We start from the raw sequence: 20793 nt of genomic DNA on the forward strand, positions 1-20793 counted from the left end.
CACAGGACAGCAGGCTGAGTGTAATTCGCCGATGCAGGTTTTACAGCCTTCTATTTAATACCTGGGTTCCTGTTGGCAACGTCGTAAAGGTATATTGCTTTAAGCATGTTTTTTTCCCCCAAGCAGAACTATATATATCACTGAAGCCTGCTCCGACACCCATAAGAGACCGACGGCGAGCGGAGGGTTTCAAAAGATAGAAGATTCGTGACTGGGAACCTCTTATTTGCAGAGTACGCTAAACTTTTCTTTTGATCTCCCAAGTTGCTTTTTACATGGGTTTGCTTTTGTGCATGCTTTTGCATGCTTTTGTAATCTTTGTAATACTTGCTCATGTTTAACCCACTATCCGCCTGCGTTTGTATTTCGGGGCATATTTTTCAGATTTTGGATAAATAGAAAAAAACGCCGTCTTCCTTATATGGCGATACCGTAGTGCTACATGCAGGTGCGGGCATAAATCAATGTAGCACGCTATGCCGTTTTATTTGGAATCACGCCTTCATGATGAAACATTCTACGTCAATAATAAAGATCACTTGTTTTCACTACTAGCGCGCACGTACCACTGCTGCCAATTTCAATTAAGCTACGTGCGAAAATACCTTGAACCCAATAGTGTGCTTCATTTACTTTTGTCCCCGCCTATACATTGCGCATTAAATGCTGTATGCATGCTTATGCTGCTGGTCTTAATTTCACCATAATGCACACATTAAAACAGCTTGAAAACTTGCTGTGCTATTTCCCGAGGAGCATGAAATATTGCACACCTGGCCGGCCGCATGACGTCATGCTGTGCAGCAAAAGGAACTGAGTGGATCAAGGCACAACCGAGAAATCACGAAGTAATCTTTTAGGGTCTTTCCTGGGACGCACAACAATTTGGACACTGCTGGTTGTGGGAACGTTTCATGGCCGTGTTTACGGAAAATGAGCACCTCCTGGGGAGATTCCAAATGTCCGGATGGGTTAATTTTTAGATATTTTCAAGAGAGTTTGTGTTTCATAGGTTTCTTCTTGCGCTTTTTACAGCTGTTTCTTTGACCGTTTACTGTCTGCTTGGATTTTGGAAATTTTCTGCAACTGCGCAAAATTTTCTAACCCATCTCGTCGTCGAGAGTACCACAGAAACCAAACTTTGCCTTGATGCCCTGTCTCCACTATGTAAAAAGCCTCTGTTATCAATTTTGTACGTAGGCCTCCTAACTAATGGCGAAAGTTTGTATGCGCTAATGGGTATTTTTCTCTGACCCACGTTGTCTCTGCTGCGCCAAAAGGTATCGTACTAGGCCCTTCACATTTTCTCATTTACAATAATCATGTGCCTCCTCTTATGATTTCGAACATGCGATTATTTCATAACGACTTCGTGGTCTACTGACCTACTACACACAGCAATGATACCTTACTTTTCTTACATGTTAACCTGAACTGCACTGATTCTTCGCGCAGCAAATGTCTCATTCTTAGAAACATTATTAAAACCCAATTATTTACACTGAACCGTTGATAATCCTATCTTTCGCGCGATACTGATTTTCCTGATCTGAAATTTCTGCAGTTGGCACTAGTAAATATCTTCGTGTCATGATCAATTCTAACACAACTGAATACGCCCACTGTTTTCTCGTTTTTTTTTTGTGCGGTAACCTGCGGCTAACACCCCCCCCCCTCCCCTCTCTAAAACAATAGTGACCAATTGAACATTCGTTCATCCCACGCTAGAATACAAATGTTCAGTTTGAAACCCTCACCAGTGAGGTTTTTCTCTCACCCTAAAATCTATCAAAAATCGTGTAGCAAGGTTCATTCACTCTGATTATTCCTTTAATTCTAGTGTCACTAATGTTTTAAATCCAATGTTTTATCCCTCGATTCAAGTCGTAAAAGCGCTGTACTTAGTCTTTTTCATAGATTTTACTCCCCGCCCCGGCGGCTCAGTGGTTACAGCACTCGGCTGCTGACCCGAAAGACGCGGGTTCGATCCCGGCCGCGGCGGTCGAATTTCGATGGAGATGAAATTCTACAGGCCCGTGTACTGTGGGATGTCAGTGCACGTTAAAAAACCCCAGGAGGTCGAAATTTCCGGAGCCCTTCTCTGCGGTGTCCCTCGTAGCCTGACCAACCAATACATTTTACCACCGACCACTTCGAACTTGTGCTCACCATGCTTCCCATCGCTTTATTCCTAGTAAACGAGTGCACCCTATATGGAAATTCTTCCGTCCACCTTAACGCTTACTTTATCCAGGCAAAAACAGCCAAAAATCACCTTCCTGCCAACGCAGTTCATAACAATCATGCAGCACACTTCGACATTCATCAAAAAGATCATAAACAAGCGTTAGCAGCCTACTCTTCAGTCCTACACCAAATAGGTCATTTGAGGTATCAATAAATGACGAAAGAACGCTAGCTCATGGGCTGAGCTGATATTGCCGCGAATCTTTGTAGCGTTTGTTTGTAGTGTTTGTTTGTTCATGCTTCAAGGCTGCCGACACGCCGCTTTACCGCTTCATTTCTGACGCAAGACGCGCCTAGATTTATCTCGATTGATCGCATCCAGGCGGAGCCGATTCTACTTTCCGCCAGTGGGCGCATTTGTTTTTCAGTCCCGGACTGTCCGGGACTACTTGCGGACTCAAGTCCGGTATTTGTTTTTCTCGGGCAGCCAGAAAGCTCCGCCTACCTGCCTGCATCGCCATAGCAACGCGTTCGTTTTTAGCCTATGGCAGTCCGCGGGCTGCTTGGGGCTGCTGAGAAGGCAGCAGACGATAGCTGCGCGCCGCGCTGGCACCGTGTGCACTTTGAGTATTTTTCGTGTTCCTGGAGGTCGATATCATGCGTTAAACCTTCACATGAGCTCCGTAGCTGCTCTCTGAGCCGTCGCAATACTTTTTGTTCTTGCATCTTCGTTTATTTTCTTGAAATCCACCGCACACGGCCGCGCGTTCGAAGCTGCGAGCGCGTATTGTTTGCTCGTGTCGTCAAGAGGTTCTCGTTCGCTTGTTTTGCGACTTGCTGTCTGTACGCTTACCTGAAAGCATCGCAGGTGAACCACTCGTATACTGGAGCAGCTATAGAGCTTGTTGTCAACATTTTTGCGAAGGCTTTCGTCTATCTGCCGATCCGCAACGAGTTGGGCTACTTTGTGCGAACTTCGCCGCAAGCAGTAGCGGCGAGCATACCTCCGAAGCTGAGTTCTGTAATGCACCTACGCTAAGCTGACAGTTGAGTCTTTAAACCGACTCAGTATCATGATCAAGCGCACGGCGTTGCTTCGGCGTCGTGGTGGCCGTGGCTTGCGTCGTCTGCTAGCAGATGACAGCGTCCTTGTACGGTAACCGAGGGGTGAGCCCGGCTCTGGCGCCGAGTTCGAAATCAGCCTATGGCAAGTAGGTCATGTGACCATGAGGCTGTTTCCTGTCAGAGCGGAAGCCGAGACCTGTCAGCAAGTAGTCCGGGACTGGAAAAACAAATGCGGCCAGTGTTCTAGTAACTTTCCTAGCTGTATCTAGAATGTTCGCTATCAGCTTTAAAAAGAGCACGGCCGACAGCGGCCGGCATTCTGTTCGACGACCGCCGAGCACGCTTGTTGCTACGCCGCCGCCGAGTGATTCAGTTCTTTGCGGGCGCAAGTCAGCCCAAATAAAGAGTTTCGTTTCGAGTTTCGCTGGACAGCAGTCACAATATACGTGACAATACGTGACAATATACTTTAAACCAGGCCTCTGGGGAAGAGACGGCCATTCCAATCCCAGTGCCCCAGACCATAGGTCTCTCCAATTTCCGAGGTATCTGAGAATATTATGAACCCGGCCTCCTCTCCATCTTATTCACTCAACGCAAGCAAACTCCAAACTAGCTCCCACCTCACCGACACACCGCTCAGCTGCGTCGACGATGCACCCGAACACGTGACCAACCTCACGTGTTCTGCCCTGACGACAACTGCCGAGTGGGGCACGTGGCCTTAAGAGGCCATCAAACACTTGGAAACACCTCTCGGATCCTCAGTGTTGGTGTTATAAGCATAACGATGTAATTAAATGCTTAGTACAGCGATGTTTCTCTGCTTGACATTGATTCATAGCTCTCTTAACCATTGTGACCTCTACCTTATATCGCCTTCGATCCCTTCTTGTGATAAAGATCTGCTGTCCTAATTCGTGTATTATGTGCATTTTAAATTTAATTTCTCATATTAGAGCTGTACTTTATTTGCTGCATTGGAATTCTCTGCTTTTATGTGCATGCTATTCGTTTTTCTAACAAAGAAATGGTGCTGTTCCCGGACTGGGCTCAAGATTTAGTGACCTACTCAGGTACGCCGTGCCTTTTGTCACTGTCGTTTCAGTTTTCGGGAGATGGAAAACTGAGAATAATAAAAATGAATAAAATAACATGACAATTAAAGCCGCGGCAGAAGTCAGTGGGAACCGTCAAATAAGGCGGGAAGGGTACATGATTACAATAGTTGGTAAAACGTTAGTGCCTCCCTGCTGTAAACACTTGCGAGGATTTTTGCGATGCTCGTTATTGGAAAACGCACAGCGCGCAGCAGAGACGCAGCGCTAGCGCCGCCAAAGTCGAGCTGTGAAAGCTGCCGACGCAGAAGCGCTGCGCCGACAAGGTCCTACTGCGACCAATAGCGTAAAAAATTTATAAATAAGAACTAAACTTATTAATTCACTGCCAGAAATCGCGAAAGTCAGCTGCGCTTTTATAACGCATTGCCCGGTATCCTAATCTTGCTGCGCGTCTTTGTTTAAGTAGAATGTTCAGTTGCGCAAGTTGGTACAGATGCAACTTTCGCAAAACAACGCGAAAAAATTGCCGGCGATTACGTTACTTGCTAATGCGAAATTTCAGCGCAGCTCTTCAGTTTTTTCAGCTTCTCCATTGATCGTAGCACAGAATTCGAGCAAGATGTGTGTGTAGAGTTACAGACAACTTGTTATTTGTCACACATATATCTTTTTCAAGAAACACTCCACTAACAGTCCTTGATTGTCATCAAGGAAGCTTTGTGGACGGAGAAATAGATGGATATATGCTGGACGTGCTGCATCAATGCCTGATTATCAAAGACGAGGTCTGCACAAGTATTCCCGAAGTTGTAACAGCCATGGGGGGTGTTAAGAGCGAGAGGAATGGAATGTTCTCCCGCATAAGTGGTAAGAAATACGTGTTTGTCTCTATATCTACATTAAAGTCCCCACCCACCCTACCACCCTAGCAGGTGGCAGTTAATGGTTGATCGCGTGAGTTCGCTCACTATTGTCAGCACTCACGCATGCTGCCCACATCTCTCTGTCATCACCCCAAAAACCTATACACCTTTTTCAGTTTTAGCCTCGCTCCCAGCGCGCCGGAAACCGCCATGTTGCTTTCCTCCTCTCTGCGTGGTTCGGAAAGGCGGTGTCCGTGCGTCCCGTGCGTTCTGTGCGGTTCTCCGTGTTTACTGTATGCGGTTGCTTAGCTGTAGTAGCCCAATTTGAGTCTATGTGCGATTAAAGGTGAAACGAGGTCTTCGGGAAACCACTGAGCAGTCGTCTGCTGTTCAAACAACTACGGGAAGCGAGGGCGGCTTGAAGCGGAGCAGTGTCAAGAACACAGAGAGCCATGGCGCAGTGCGGTTGTGGGCTGTTTCAGCTACACATACCTTACACGCGAGCACCTACTGCTGATGTCGCTAAGATACGTGTCGTCTGTGACCCTTGCAAAATCAAAACATAAGTAATAATTCGGGGAAATGATGCAGCAGCACTGCGGGTTACATGAAACATTTCTGTTATAACTGCCGACACTGGCGACTGATTATTAACGAAAACGGCACTGTAAACATAGCTATTTGACAGTACTTGAAAGCCATGATGCATTGCACAAATGCCGCAGTTGTTTGCTTGCAGTAAATATCTGATAAACCAGCAGGTCTTAAAAAACTGAAGGCCGCAGCTTTGCCCTGTCCACCTTGCATCGTGACACCTCATACTTCGACCAAATACTATTTTCAACTGAAGCCATAATGCAAAGTGCCGATTGTTAAAAAAAAAAATGTGCCCATTATGGACGTGCAATCAGCAGGCACTCAATGCCCACCCGACCACACACACGCGCTTTCTCGCTCTTTCGGCATTAATCAGCGGCCGCATCCGAGACGGACCACGGAGGAACGCCCCTCAGGAACTGTCACAGCAGGTGCGCCAGTTTCGAGTGTATAAATTACATCATGTTCGAAGGCCAGATGCCTCTCTACTACATCTTTTTCCGAGTTTAGCGAAATGTCAGACGACGCGAAGCTCCAAATGCAGTTTCCTCTGTTTTGCACGCTTCACCAGTTATTTTACCGTTAGTACGAAGTAATCAAGAAGTTTATGCAAATGCAAAAGCCGCAACATAATTCTGTGCGCTTATGCGCTCCAGCGAGGCCTTCTCCATGTCGCACTACAGAAATTACCGTTTTTTAGGACAGTGCAGAGGGAAAATGTAGTGAAAGACGCGGCCGAACGCAGTTTCAATCTGTTCGTGTCACCGGCGCAACGCAGAGCAGACCGCTTGAGCGCTTGATAGCAGCACTGCGGTTAGCTCGGAACGTAGCGGTTTTTCTTTTATAATTATAGCTACTACATAGAAGCGCCCCGCAAGTTTCGTGCTCGCATTAATAAATGTCCCCATTATAGATACGAGAAAGCCGTTAAATACTTGCGTAGAAGCTCACCTCCAATGCCAATTTTCGGCACAACTTTCAGAGAAACATCCGCGTCGCCGCTCGCCGGTGCACGGGCCATTTTGTTCGCAGTTGCTCAGTGCATACAGTGCTACACTTTGCAGGTCAAAATCATGCAAAAATGAACACTAGGATAAGGCTGAACAGCGCGGCGAGTACTCGCTGCCTGTATTGCAGCGGCAGCCACCCAAGCCTACATAGCGGAGAAATCGGTCAGACGCAAGACGGCGCTGCTGTCGAACGATGGCCGCGGGCACCTGAAAAAGGTCTATAAGCGCGATTCAAGTGTCCACTAACCCAGGCATCCATCTATGCGCACTTCCTTTCCTTATAATGAGCGGAGTGTAAAAGGTTGTCAACGTCAACGCCAATGAACACAACGAACACCGACACCACCGCCTTTCTGGCACAAAGTCTTCAATACCTGCACCCCACATCTCTCTCTCATCACCCCTCCTACCTATAAGCGGGTTCAGGTGTCCAATGGCCCAGGGAGCCAGTTATGCGCACTTTCTTTCCTTAAAATGATCGTAAAGCATTATCAACACCAACGCCAATGCGCATAACGAACGCCGCCGGTCTACGGCTTCAAATCCGCGTTTCTATCACAACGTTGCCAATGCCAACGCATGTAGCGCACATCTTTCACTACCCCCACATAGAATGTCAACGGTACGATTTCGAGAACTACCCGAACCCGACCGCGGCGGCTGCGTTTCGATGGAAGCGAAACGCAAGATGCACCGCGGGGGCTCAGTGGTTACGGCGCTCGGCTGCTGACCCGAAAGACGCGGTTTCGATCCCGGCCGCGGCGGCTCAATTTCGATGAAGGCGAAAGTCTAGACGCCCATGTGCTGTGCGATGTCAGTGCACGTTAAAGAACCCCAGGTGGTCGAAATTTCCGGAGCCTTTCACTAAGGCACCTCTCTCTTTCTTTCTTCTTTCACTCCTACCTTCCTCCCTTCCCTTACGGCGCGGTTCAGGTGTCCGCCGAGATATGTGAACAGATACTGCGCCATTTCCTTTCCTCAAAGCTGGGATGAGGAGCCCGGTGAATAAGCGCTCGGGCAGCCGCGTCAGCTTCCTCATTACCTCGTAAGCCCTGGTGGCCTGGAGCCCAAATGCTTCTTTTCGGTGTTGGATCAGTGGCAATCCGTCTTAGAATGCAATTTACCAATTTAGCCAGTGAAGCCTGGGACTCCTTTCCTTCGTTAAAAAAACAGAACATTCCTTCACTGAGCGTTCTTGGGCGCGACAGCTCGGTTTGGAAGGTGGCTGACTTGGCCTTCGCGCGTTTCATGCTTACGAACGAGTAAAAAACGCGTGACGCATGTCCCAGCCTAAAGAGACGGCGTGCCAGCACCGCGCACCAAGGAGAGCAGCCGCAACCTGCTTTCTCTCGGCGTGCGCTAAGCGGCCGGGAGTGAACTAACGGAAGGCGCTGGGGAGGAAAGCGACGGAGAGGGGAGTGGGGGAGGGCTTTACGACACGCGCGACTCGTGGCACGTCAGAGAGCAAATTGCGGCGTACAAGTGTATTTTGTTTCACCCTCCTTCTTTTGGTCGCATATGAGTAGGGGCGGCTCAGCGGGCGCTGCGACACGCACTCGGTATAAGGCAGAAACTTGCGTGGCAGCTCGCTGCAGCTACGATGGCTCTCGTCCTATTCCTATTGCTGACTGTGCTTGTTTCAGGTGAGGCCGAGCAGCTCGGTGGTTCGATTTCCTTTTATAGAGTGAATGGGTGTTATAGTGAGGTACAGTCTTTGTCAAAAGTTTAGAGCCCAGGTGGTGTACTTCTTAGCCTTGTAGTGGGACTACTGAAGCATTCTGGGAAGTCCTACCCATTAGAGAAGGCAGAGCCAGAAATCTTCTTACCCAGATCAAATTTGGAGCGCTGGAGATGCATCACGAACCACACAGTGAGGCTCAGAAGCAAACCCCCTTGGCTCCAAACGTTTGACGAAGGCTGTTCCTACAGTAAGCAGTCTCTTGCACGTCAGGAGGTGCAGCACGGAGTCGCACTAAATCTTGTTTTAACGTTTTAGAGGCAACGTTCACGGTTCTACCCAGTTAACAACCAATGCCTTGAGTACAGCTTCGGTAAATCCTGCGCTTGCACTCTTTTGGCTACTGGGTGCTCATTCGCGGTGGCCCTCAGTCAGCAGTCCGCAGCCACACGGCCAACCGCGGCTAAGTGAGAGCCAAGTAGAACCAGGTGGTAGTTCTCACTTGAAAAAAAAAAATAGGAGCTCTGAATGCAATTAGAAAGCCAAGTAAAAAAAACAAACAGAAAATTTAAAAACTTCTAGGTCATCTTCGGTGGATCGTTTGAATGCGTTAGCAGCCAGACGTTTATTACACCTGAGATTCACACACTAAAGTCCGAGGTGGTACACATAGGTTCGTTATATGCGAGGTCAACACACTAAGGTTTTTACATCCGAGCTTCAGACACAGAAGTCTGTTATATCTGAGGTGGCATATTTAGATTCGTTTTATCCGAGGTCACACACGAGTTTGTGTTATATCCGAGGTTGACGCACAAATTTGCGTTATATATATCTTAGGTCAACACACCAAACTTCGTTATATACGAGGTTAGAACAAGAAAGTTCGTTATATCCGAGATGGCATTAAGCCTGGTTATATCCGAGGCAGAATACTAAGTTCGTAGCCCGGTGACAGGTTACCACCTGCCACTGGCTGCTAGGAGACTGTGCTTGGCATTTCCCTTTGTACAGACGCTTTTAGCTAACGCATCAATACAAATACAAAATAATGCCGTTAAGCAAAACTGAAGATGGCGGTAGCACACTGTTCTCAAAACAGCAATGAACGTCCACCAAATGGGGCCCTCTAGCCAATGCCGTCGACCGGTCGTGGTGACGTCGCTGTTAATCCCATAGCGTGGCCTCATAGGCGGCCTTGTGAAATAGGATAATGTTAATATACTGACTCCAGAGAGATACCTCTGCACACAGTCATTGCATTAAAACGACTACTCAAAAGTGCTGCTATGGCACCACTTTCTTTTATTAGAGGCTGCAGAAACGTTTGCTTAACATGGCGACAGAACGACGTTTGAGCTTGCAACCGAGTCCAAATTTAACACGTTTAGTTAGCTAACACGTTTATTTATTTATTTATTTATTTATTTATTTATTTATTTATTTATTTATTTATTTATTTATTTATTTATTTATTTATTTATTTATTTATTTCTTTATTTATTTATTTATTTTAATATACTCTCAGTTCCTAATTGGAACTGTTACAGGAGTGGGTTGATGTAGAAGAGCTGAATGCAATCAAGCATACCTACATTCAGTGGGAAAAATAAATAATTAAATAAAAAGGAACATCTCCCCGCAGTCTTTTACAAACAAAATCTAAGGCATGATACCGAACACGATAATCATTTTTGGCTTGTTTATAGCACAGCTATCGTGGCAAACTGTACAAACATTTCCAGTGAAGGCTGTGAAGCAACCAACTTATCTAGACAGTTCCATTCGCGTATTGCCCGCGGGAAAAAAGGAAAGTAAGGTTAGGCATTGCGGTTTAACGTCCCAAACCAACTCAGGCTATGAGGGATGCCGTAGAGAAGGGCTCGAGAAATTTCGACCACCTGGTGGTTCTTTAACGTGCACTGACATCGCACAGCACACGCGCCTCTAGAATTTCGCCTCCATCGAAATTCCGCCTGCATTGTTGCACAAGTGTACTCTTCAAGCGTAAATTCGTGCTTATGGCGGGCTCCCCTGGAATGGCTGAAATTGACAAATGCAGTAGCATTCATGTTAAACACTTTATGAATTAGCAAGTACAAGAACTTCAGTCTGTGTAAGGTTGCGCGGCTTGCTAGCATGGCTAGGCCTGTTCGGATAAGCAGTTCCCTGGGAGAGTCTGTGCGCTGGTATTTATTTAGATAATACGAACCGCTTTTCGTTGCACTGATTCGAGCATAACTGTTTCATTTTCTGCGTACTTAAGCCAAATGATGTTCGAGTATTCTAAGATTGGTCAAACAAGAGCTTTGTACTCGAACAGCTTTGTTTCGGAAGTAGAAAAACGTAAGACGCGTTTAAGAAACAGAAGCCAGCGCATTGCTTTTTGGATATGTTGCGTACGTGTGTCTTTGCTCCAAGGTACTGAGAGCTAACAACACCTAGGAATTTCTTTCCCGTTACGGTTTCGAAAGTGACATTTACAATATCGTAATATCGTAGATCTAAGCGCGTCTACTACAAAAGCGAAGTTAGATAATTCAAATGTAAAACTCAGATGTTTAAAAATTCATTATTTCCGAGAGCATTGCGCGATTGCAATGCTATCTCATCAGTGGTCATTAATATTTTAGCAATGAAACCTTTGCTGCAAATTTGTGATGGTTCTTGCTTTGATTGTTGCACATGGACATTATATTGTATTTTCTAGTACTTTGTACAGTTTCACCCAACCCCCACCTTCCGCTCTTATGATACACATGGCGCTTTTGGTAAATAAATAGGAAGCAACAAAAAAGGATCGGTTCGACGTCATGGGAAAAGAAGATCTTGTGTGTTGTGTTTAATGGCGCATAAGCGGCTAAGGCTATCATGCGCCAAGCTCAAGAGACAGGAAGAGGAAATCGGGGTAATGATAGGCAGCGGAAATACAGATAGGCCTGAATTCCAGAGACGCAGCCGGAGAGAACAACGGGAGAGGCTGTCGAAGCAATCGGGAGAAAGATTTTACTGGACGCGCTAGGAAACCGGGTTTTTGGGAACAACCTGACTTGACATCGCTGCAACTTCCCAGCCATTTAGATCCAGCTATTATGCTGTCCATGAGGCAGACGAGCACGGCTCCGCACCGACTTGTCGCTTGACGGCCCTGTCGGCAAGTCCTGCCTAAAGTTGGACGAAAACCCCGGGCAATCTTAGCAACACCAGTCCGCGCTACCTTCCCAACGTACTGGGCCTCCATTTACCCCTCTCGCTTCTGTTGTATCTGTTCACGCAGAATACACCTGCTGTCTTGTTAGGGCGTGCGAAACCCGAATGAGGAACCACGGGAGTTCTGCTGAGCTTACTCACGAACCTGATGCGTAGTGGAGGCTTGTTAAATAAACACCGCATCAGTCTACACATTTCAAGAGGTTACACCTTCTTCTCCTGGAGGGGGGGAGTTGTAAATTCTTCTTATAAAAAGACAGTAAGCATGGTTTCAGTATTAAGCATGCGTACAAAGAATCGCCACAGAATTGTAACTGCTAGGGCCCTCTGACCATGCAGTGAGCCATTAAGCAGAAAAAGGGCTGAAACATATTTCAGCCGCCGACCAAACCGTCATCCTACCACCACCAATGTCCAGATTTAAATTGTTACGATGTGAAACGATCTCTATGCCCCACTGCCGCTGATTTTCAGAAGCATGGTAGTTCAGAAACCAAGTTACTTACGGGTGCCCAAAAGACTATACATCAACCGCAAATTAGAGAAGTGGTCCCGACTGCGCCCTGAGGAATACGTGAACATAAATATTGACAAGATCATACTGCTGGTGTTGGATTTATATCTTAGACGAAAAGACTTATAAAGCTTATGATGGCAAACAACCAAGTTAGGACTGAAAGTTTCAAAAACGTGCGATATAAACAAAATTGTGGAATTCAACGCCCTGAAACGACTCATGGGCTACGAGGGCTTGTACGGATTAATTTAGACCACCTGATGTTCTTTAAGGTGCGATAACATCACTGAGCACAATGTCGTTTTTGAATTTCGCCTTCATTGAAATACAGCCGCCGCAGTCAATATCAAACCCTTGACCTTACGATGAGCAGCCAATGAGCCCCCACGACCGGTGAAACAAATATATCATAAACCACTCAGAACAGTGCCAGGACAAGCGTACGATCAGTTATAAGCGAGCACTAAACGCAGGTGTTACCCAAGGTAAGACAGTTTTTAAGCAAGGATTTTTTTTTTCACCTACTATAACCCATGGACTTGGGCATTAACTAATATGCCGAAGCATAAATTGGATTTAGAAGGCGGCTCCAGCCACCGATTTGATTCAAACAGGACGTCGACCAAATTAATCCGTTCATCGAAGGTGTCTAAACTGTTGAGCTCAAATAGGTGTTTACAGGTTTATTCAAAGCAATTAAAACTGTACTTGTACATTAATATATTACAAAACTGTCTCGTTACGGCTGCAATGCACTTTTGTCGCAACAATTTTGGCTCCTCTTGAATGTCACTCATTGCCCGATTTGTATCTTACAGACGCATTTTGCTTTCGTGAAAAACGATGTTTATTAAGGGCAGATTTGGGCTTGCCGAAGGTAAATCTTCCAATGCTTGATTGTTTGAAAGCATAAACTAAACACCGAGCCATGGCACTTCGCTTTTCGAACGCTGCGCACTCGCTGACGTATTCCCGCCAGGCACACAGCGGCCTCCTACTTAACTGGTTGTTTGACCCTTTCCTACGCTTTCGGTCGCAGGGCTTGTCGGGCACATTTGCTACATTGTTCAGACAGCTTCGGTAACTGCTCTATTGCATTGTTATTCCCTGATTAGCCGCCGGGCCTCATTTCCTTGCAATTCCTTTTTCCTTGTGTCATTGATATGCGAGATGTGTAGCCTAAAACATCAATTATTGAAATAGGTATTTTGAGTTACAGCAGCGTTTTTTTCCTTAAAAGCATGGCCACCGGTGTAGTGCATCCCAATACAGCTAAAAATGAGACGCCAACAAGAAACCACAAGAGTGCTCACTGCCAACCGCTTATTTGAATGCACAGGTGACATATGTGTTTATACATTCTGAAAAACACGTTTGTAATGGTCCCAAAGCAGGAAACGCAACCACGTACGTATCAGGCTAATCAAGCTAGTTGTTTTTTTTTTTCAAACGAGGGATAAAATAACTGCCTCATCAAGAAATCGATGAAGACTTATTAGCAAAAGTAATGCTAAACCTTAAGAATACATGGCAAAATCAAAGCGCAAAAAACTTTAAAACTATACCACAACCAAAGCAAATGCAGCTACTGGACAGTCAGATTAAAAGTTGTTGTTTAAAACAAGCGGCCAACCCAATCTTCTACTGCTTGTAAAAAAATGAGACTAGGATTACTTCAAGAGGAAGGAAGGGAAAAGTTTACTCTATTTTAGTGCGTTTTCCTGCGGTTTTGGAGCACGTTCAGAGATGTTCTCTCCTTTGTTATATATCCAGGAGTCTTCTCTGTCGACGTCGTCCACCTCTAATCAATGGTCGGTTGCCCTCAGTCCAGGACTCCGCTGGCCACTGCCGCCTGTTGACCTCGCTGTACCAAACCTTGCTGGTCTTCGCAGCAAGATAAATTTTTTCGTGGCGCAGCGTTGGCAGAAAACGTGCTAGCAGTTCTCTGAGCTCAAAAATATAGTCTCTTTCCGCGCTCAACCACGTTGCAACTCTTGCCAATTACCGCAACCACTTCGGTCCTGGTCTGCATGATGTCCGGTCCTGGTCTGCATGATTACATACCCTGCCCAAGCCAATTTCTTTCCCTTGATTTCAAGAAGGATGTCATTAACCCGCGTTGGTCCTGTGACCCATGCCTTCTTCCTGTCTCGTAATGTTTAACCTCTAATTTTTCTTTCCACAGCTCTCTGCGTTGTCGTTAACTTAAGCTGAACCGTTCTCGTTAGCTTCCAAGTTTCTACCCCATCGGTCAGCACTGGTAAAATGCAACCATTATATACCTTCCTCTTGAGGGATAGTGGTAAACTGTCACTCATGGTGACATACAAATTGTATATTGCCACGTATCACTGTAGTGGCCGTTCGTTCGCGCTGAAGGCCGCAGGAAAGGGCTGTTATCATTTTTGTTCGTGACGCAAGAAGCGAACGGACTAATCTCGATTGATCACAGCCACGAAGAGCTGCATCTACGTTTTTCCAGATGACTGTAGATGATCTTGACCTGTTATCTGGAAGTTTCCTTGCCGGCTTCAAATTGAGCGATGCCGCGAGCGGCGGGCATTCGTAGTTCGACGACTGACGAGCACGTTTCTTGCTTACGCCGCTGCCGAGTGATTCAGTACTTCTGCGGGCGCAACTCAGCCCATATAAAGAGCTTCGTTTGCAAGTTTTGTTGCTGTCTTCCTGACCGCTGGACTGCCGTCACTACAACGTGACAATATGCTTTTCTCTTTGGAGATATTTTTTGAACGGTCACTCATGGCAAAATTTAAGTGCTATATACTTTCCTCTTAAGGGATAGTGGTGAACTGTCACTCATGATAAAATAAAACTGTTATATACTTTTCTCATAAGGAATAGTGGTAAACTGACAGTCATAGTAAAATACAACTGCTAAATACTTTTGTCTTGAGTGATAGTGGTAAGCTGTCACACATGATCTGAAAGAACCTGTCAAATGCGCCAGACCCATTCTTAATCTTCTAGTTAATTCTCCATGATCCGGACCTGCGGTCACTGCCTGCCCTAAGCATACGTGTTCCTTGCACCTAGCTACCAGTTGTGAACTCCGGTTCCCTTGCTAGGCAGTTGAACCCTACTTTGGTTTTCTGCTTGTTAAATTTTTGCCCCACTGTTCTGATCTGCCTGTCTAACTCACTGATCACACTTTGCACTTCATCCCCTGAGTTGCTTAGCTAGGCAATGGCCTCAGCGAATAGCAGATTACTTAGGTATTCGCCATTAACTCTTATCTCCAACTGCTCCCAACCCAGGCGTCTGAATACCTCCTGTAAACAGGCGGTCAATAGCATAGACGAGATCATGCCTCCCTGCTTTACGCCCTTCTTGTTGGAATTTTGTTGCTGTCTTTATGTAGGACTATAGTAGCTGTGCAGCTGTTATAGATATCTTTCAGTATTTTTACATGTGGCTCTTCTACACCCTGACTCCACTACGTCTGCATGACTTCCGAGGTTTCGGCTGAGTCGAATGCTTTCTCTTATCTATGACGGCTACATATCGGGGTTGGTTATACTCTGCTCATTTCACTATCACATGATTGATTTCTTGAACATTTCTATTGTCGAGTACCCTGAACAAAAGCCTGCCTAGTCATCTGGTTGGTTTACGTCTAAGGTTGGCCTCACAAAATTAGCAATTACGTAACACCGCACTGTCAAGCTTCAAATTGAGCCAAAACCATACCCACATCAACCCCCTTGAACTTCGTCCAAATGAACTGGCCTAAGTAGTTTAGTTGGCAGCATGGATTGCTAAACTCCCAAGGTTCGTGAGTTTGAATCCGGACTAAACTTTTTGCAAAATTTAAACTCATTTTTTTCAGTTGTTTTCATTTCAATTTTACACACGTGATGTTACGCTTGGCGACCATTTTATGCAGTCACATTAGCGTGACTGTCTTAAGCAGCAGCTTTAAAATGATCCTTTCGAAGCTTCCATACACACGGCGCCACTTCTTGCCCGCTAGAATTGAGAAATACTGTTTCGCGTCTCGCGTTTTTCTACCTTGGTCGTGCTAGCGCTGCCAGTAGAGCTATTGCAGAAGCGTCTTTTGTTGGTCGACATCATCGCATACGATGGGCACTTTTTAAACTTTGGAATGTATTTATTCCAGCATGGTGGTGCAACGCATACCGAAAAGTAATTCTCACCGATTCAGGCAAGTGACCGAACCAGGCGTAGCCTAAAAGAAAAATTAAGTTGTGCGTGCACAAACCAGTGGTTAAGCTGACAAAATTTTTCTGGGATTTTTTTCTGAGCGACGCACAGTGTGAATTTACAAGCCTCCGGCAGCGAATACTGCAGGATTCATGCTGAGTTCCTCCTCAGCGCACTCGGTAGGCAAAGCGCCGCACACGAAACTCTCCGACCTTTACGGCAAGAAGTGATGTATTATTGCATATTTCCAGGCTCCCTGCACGCTGCCCCAGAGAGCCATCACCTTAGGCTACGTAAGTGCCCGGCATTGCAGTTCTATTTGCTTCTTTTCTCTCTCTTCCTTTTAACACAGGAAGAAATGAATAAGTGAATAGGGAATGAATAAGGAATAAGTGAAAGAATAAGGAAGAAATGAATGCGGAATGCGCCGTCGGAGTTGCCTACGAAATACCACTGACTTGTGGAAAAACGTACGTAGGCCAGACTGGACGCTGGTTGAACGATCGTGCACGGGAACATGGGTTATCGCTAACAACGGGGGAGGGATCAAATTTGGCAAAGCATTGGCTGTCCTGCAGTCACAGCCACGTCTTAATGAGATTAGAGTTCTGGGCAAGACTCGAGATTCAATTGCACGTGAAGTGATGGAAGCGCATTTCATAAAGAAAAGGGGACAAGCATGTATCAGTGATTCTTCCGTTGCACTGTACAATAGCGAGGTAGCCTTTATCGATAAGACGATGTACAGTCAGGGACAAAAGTCTCCGGACCACGTGTTCCTCTAACGAAGCCAATAGCTCTGCTATTAGTCGGCGGCTGGAGACCACACTTGTGGAGTTAAAAGTTAAATTTTTGTCCTTTCATCTCTGCAAGTGCGGTCTCCAGTCGCTGTCTGATAGTAAAGCTATAAGCTTCGTTTGACGAACACGTGGTCCGGAGACTTTTGTCCCCGACTGTAAGTTCAGACCTTGGTATGCTACTGATTGCCACATGATGTATAATTTCGATGCGCATGCTCAAATTGCATTCTATTTTCTTCTTTTAAATATGTGCTTTGCTTTTTGAATAAAATCAGTTGTAAATTTGCGCTCGTCCCGTAACCTGTCTTCTGTTTTGTGTGTTTCGCGCAACTGCCATGTCTGAAGAAATGAAACTACGAGAAACGGTCCAATGAATCTCTCATGTCTTTATTGAATACGAGCAGTAACATAGCTCGTTGAATCAGTAAAACTAAAGAACGGAGTGTTGAAAAAAGTGTTTTCTGTTCACGAGAAAAACGTCTTGTTAGCAAAAATAGGGAAAGGTTCAACATGTCATTTCCTGGTGACAAGGTTATATATAACGTTGTGCAGTTAGCTTTGCCCCTTTTTTTAAGGACACAAAGCGTTTCATCACGCGCTCGGCTATTTTGTGGATATAAATAAATAAAATATAAGAACAATGAGTACTTCTGAATGTTTAGAGTGAAACCGCAAATTGTTTATTTTGTGCAATGTTATTTTATCGCATAGAAGAACTCAGTGTTCGCTCAAAAGTTTGCTGAACATGGCCGAAGTTGTCTATTTTGAAGGTGCTGATCTAAGTAGAGGAGTCTACTAGAGCTGCAGTAATTTTAAACTGCGTTCTACAGAAGAATGCCTATCAAACTGAACAAGTTCATGTTTCTACTAGTGACCGCGTCGCAGCCTCGACGCTTGATTCTGTGGGTGCTAGCGGCAACATTGTGCAAAAAGATTATGTCCATTGGTGTTATTTAGGTTCGGACAGCCCGGACAATCTTCAGGAGCCTATTTGTAGCTTTCATTTTTGCCACTGCCCAGGAGATTCACTGCTTTCACGGCCTTTTTGAAGGTATCGAACATGTTTTGAAAACTACCGTATAACCTGCACTGCAGCAGACACACCTATCTGCAAGTCAGCCTAGGGTATACCTTGGCATTTCGCTGCGGAGTAGCCCAAAACACTGCGCGAGCCATTTTTTTTTTGCTCACCAGAAATTAGCATGAGGAATTCTGCAGTTCTGAATACTCATTTTTTACATAACAATGCACAAAGTGTGTGTGATAGATTTTTTTATTTTAGCATTTTTTTAGACATGTTTAATGTGTTTTGGCAATTTGCGCGACTCTCTGGAGTTTTTTCCATTGCAAGATTTTTCATTTAATTACACCTTTCTGTCTTTAGGAACCTTTCTTTTTAATACTTACATCAACGACTCAGTCCTGTCAGCTTTTCTTTTGAATTTCATAATATATGCGGATGAGGACCGTGTGCTGTGCGATGTCAGTTCCCGTTAAAGAATCTCACGTGGTCGAAATTTTGGAAGCCCTTCACTACGGCGGCCATCATAGCCTGAGTCGATTTGGGGCGTTAAACACCACAAACAAAAACCAAACCGATATCAGCCCATTTTTTTCTGGTGACGAATAAACGGGACTGTATCAAGAGTAAATCACGGGCTATGATGTCTGCACGAATGGACAGAAACAAAAATTGTTTAAAGTGAAAGTTGCGGAACCAAAAGGTATTTCCAAGCTGAATGCGAGCTTTGTAAACGTAGAAAAGTAAATAGAATGCAACTCCATCCCTCTGCGAGTTGTTCAGTGTTTAAATCACTCAAAACTTCATTTATTAAAAAAATATCTGAGCATAACAACGTTAAGTACATTGGAAGAGAATTATCTCAAATTATTAGTCTCATTTATTGAAACTGACATGCGCTTTCAGTGCTTTGTTTGCTGTTCTGCTCGCATCTTAATTACGCGTCTTAATCTGGTCCTTCTAACCACAACAAAACCTGCAAAAGTTACACATCTTGCAGGATTTTCGGAGGATTATTGAAAACGTACCTAAAACATATTATACTTAGGAAGTCCTTTCTTATATGCAAAATTAAATTTGTTGGTTTATGGGGTTTTATTGTACCAAAGCAACTCAAGCTATGATGGACACCGTAGTGAAGGGCTCCGAAATATCAACCACCTGGGGTTCCTCAACCTGCACTGGCATCGCACAGTGCACGGGCCTCTAGAATTTCGCCTCCGTCAAAACTCGACTCCCGCGGCCGGGATCGAAACCGCCTCTTTTGGGTCAGCAGCCGAGCGCCATAACCAATGAGCCACCAAAGCGGGTGTATGAAAAAATTATAATCCCGCATCTAAATAATATTACTTTCGCTAATGTCGTGTTGCCAAACGTGAAATTACTGACACAGCATTTTTTCTCTAGCAAGTTTTTAATGTAGAAACACGCAAGTAAGTATACAACACAAAATACTTTTGCCAATCTGTCATTTAGAATAACAGAGATAGTATGTTATGAAACACTAAAAAATTATCTACCACGATTGAATATTAAATTGTATAAAAATATTACTGTTCTTGAACTACTGTCATATCATAAATCAAGGAGCATTTCCTTTCCCTTCATTGAAAACCGGCTTTCTTTTTTTTCTCATTGAGAACTCTATACAAATAAGTGATCCTTCTGTTTATCAAAGGTAGTGTCTCTGTTTACCAGTTTATAATTTCATTGCCATGACATTGTAAGATCGTGTGAGTCACCTGCAGTTTTACAGACTATGCAGTCTCACATGTTTTAAGCCGCTGTGTTACCGCGAAATACTAGGGCCGGGAGCCTATGTCGTAGTCAAGCTGTCTGAAGACAACTTTCGCTACTGACTCCCCGCTTTTAAAAGCAGCATTTCGCCAAAATAAGCAATATTAAATTGCCCGTGGAGGCAAGAACGCGATCTATTCTGCCTGTTGTCGCTGTTGCTCTTCGTAAATGCTCTCTTAATGCTTGCAGGTCGTGGATTCGGCTGCCCTTACAACGAGCTCGCCTGCGTGCGACAGTGCGTAAGCGCAGGCAAAGCGCACGGCTTCTGCGGCCAGGGCAACGTCTGCGAATGCGTCAACTGAGACCTGCGTCACGTATTGAAGCGTCCGAGGTCTCTGGCGCGGGGCATCCTAACATGCCGAAGCGGCCGGTTTCGAACTCTGCTTCGGCTCGTTCGTAACGCTGATCGAAACTGCGAGAACGACGATTAAAGCGTGAGCAGTGAAATTCCACAGCTGTGATTACTTCATTACTATACGTTGTGGGGCTAGTTGGTTCGTACTCAGATTTCTTTTATGCGCACAGAAAGACGACACAATAAGACAAGGTAGATAGGACGGAGCGCAAACTTTCAACTGTTTTATTCCGGAAAAAGTACATGACATTTATACCATAAAAGAATGGATAGTCATCAGTGCCAGGTGAAAGCCAAAACCCCGGAAAAGCACATAGGAAGGGCGGAGGTGACTCACCTCTTATGTAATTTATCTAAAAAAGCAAAATCTTTATCATATATTGTCACAGATGATGCACTGACGCATGAACTACCGCTTTTCCTTATATGGTAGGCCTCAGCCAATTCTCG

At 45.2% G+C, this 20793-nt stretch overlaps 1 pseudogene; it reads left to right on the forward strand.

The window, feature by feature from the left end:
• The first annotated feature begins 16599 nt into the window (after positions 1-16599).
• On the forward strand, positions 16600-20290 carry LOC149328803 (defensin pseudogene; annotated as a pseudogene).
• The last annotated feature ends 503 nt before the right edge of the window (positions 20291-20793 follow it).

Source organism: Amblyomma mixtum, chromosome 9, assembly GCF_055824585.1.
Source record: "Amblyomma mixtum isolate Tamu chromosome 9, ASM5582458v1, whole genome shotgun sequence".
NCBI classification, from domain to species: domain Eukaryota; kingdom Metazoa; phylum Arthropoda; class Arachnida; order Ixodida; family Ixodidae; genus Amblyomma; species Amblyomma mixtum.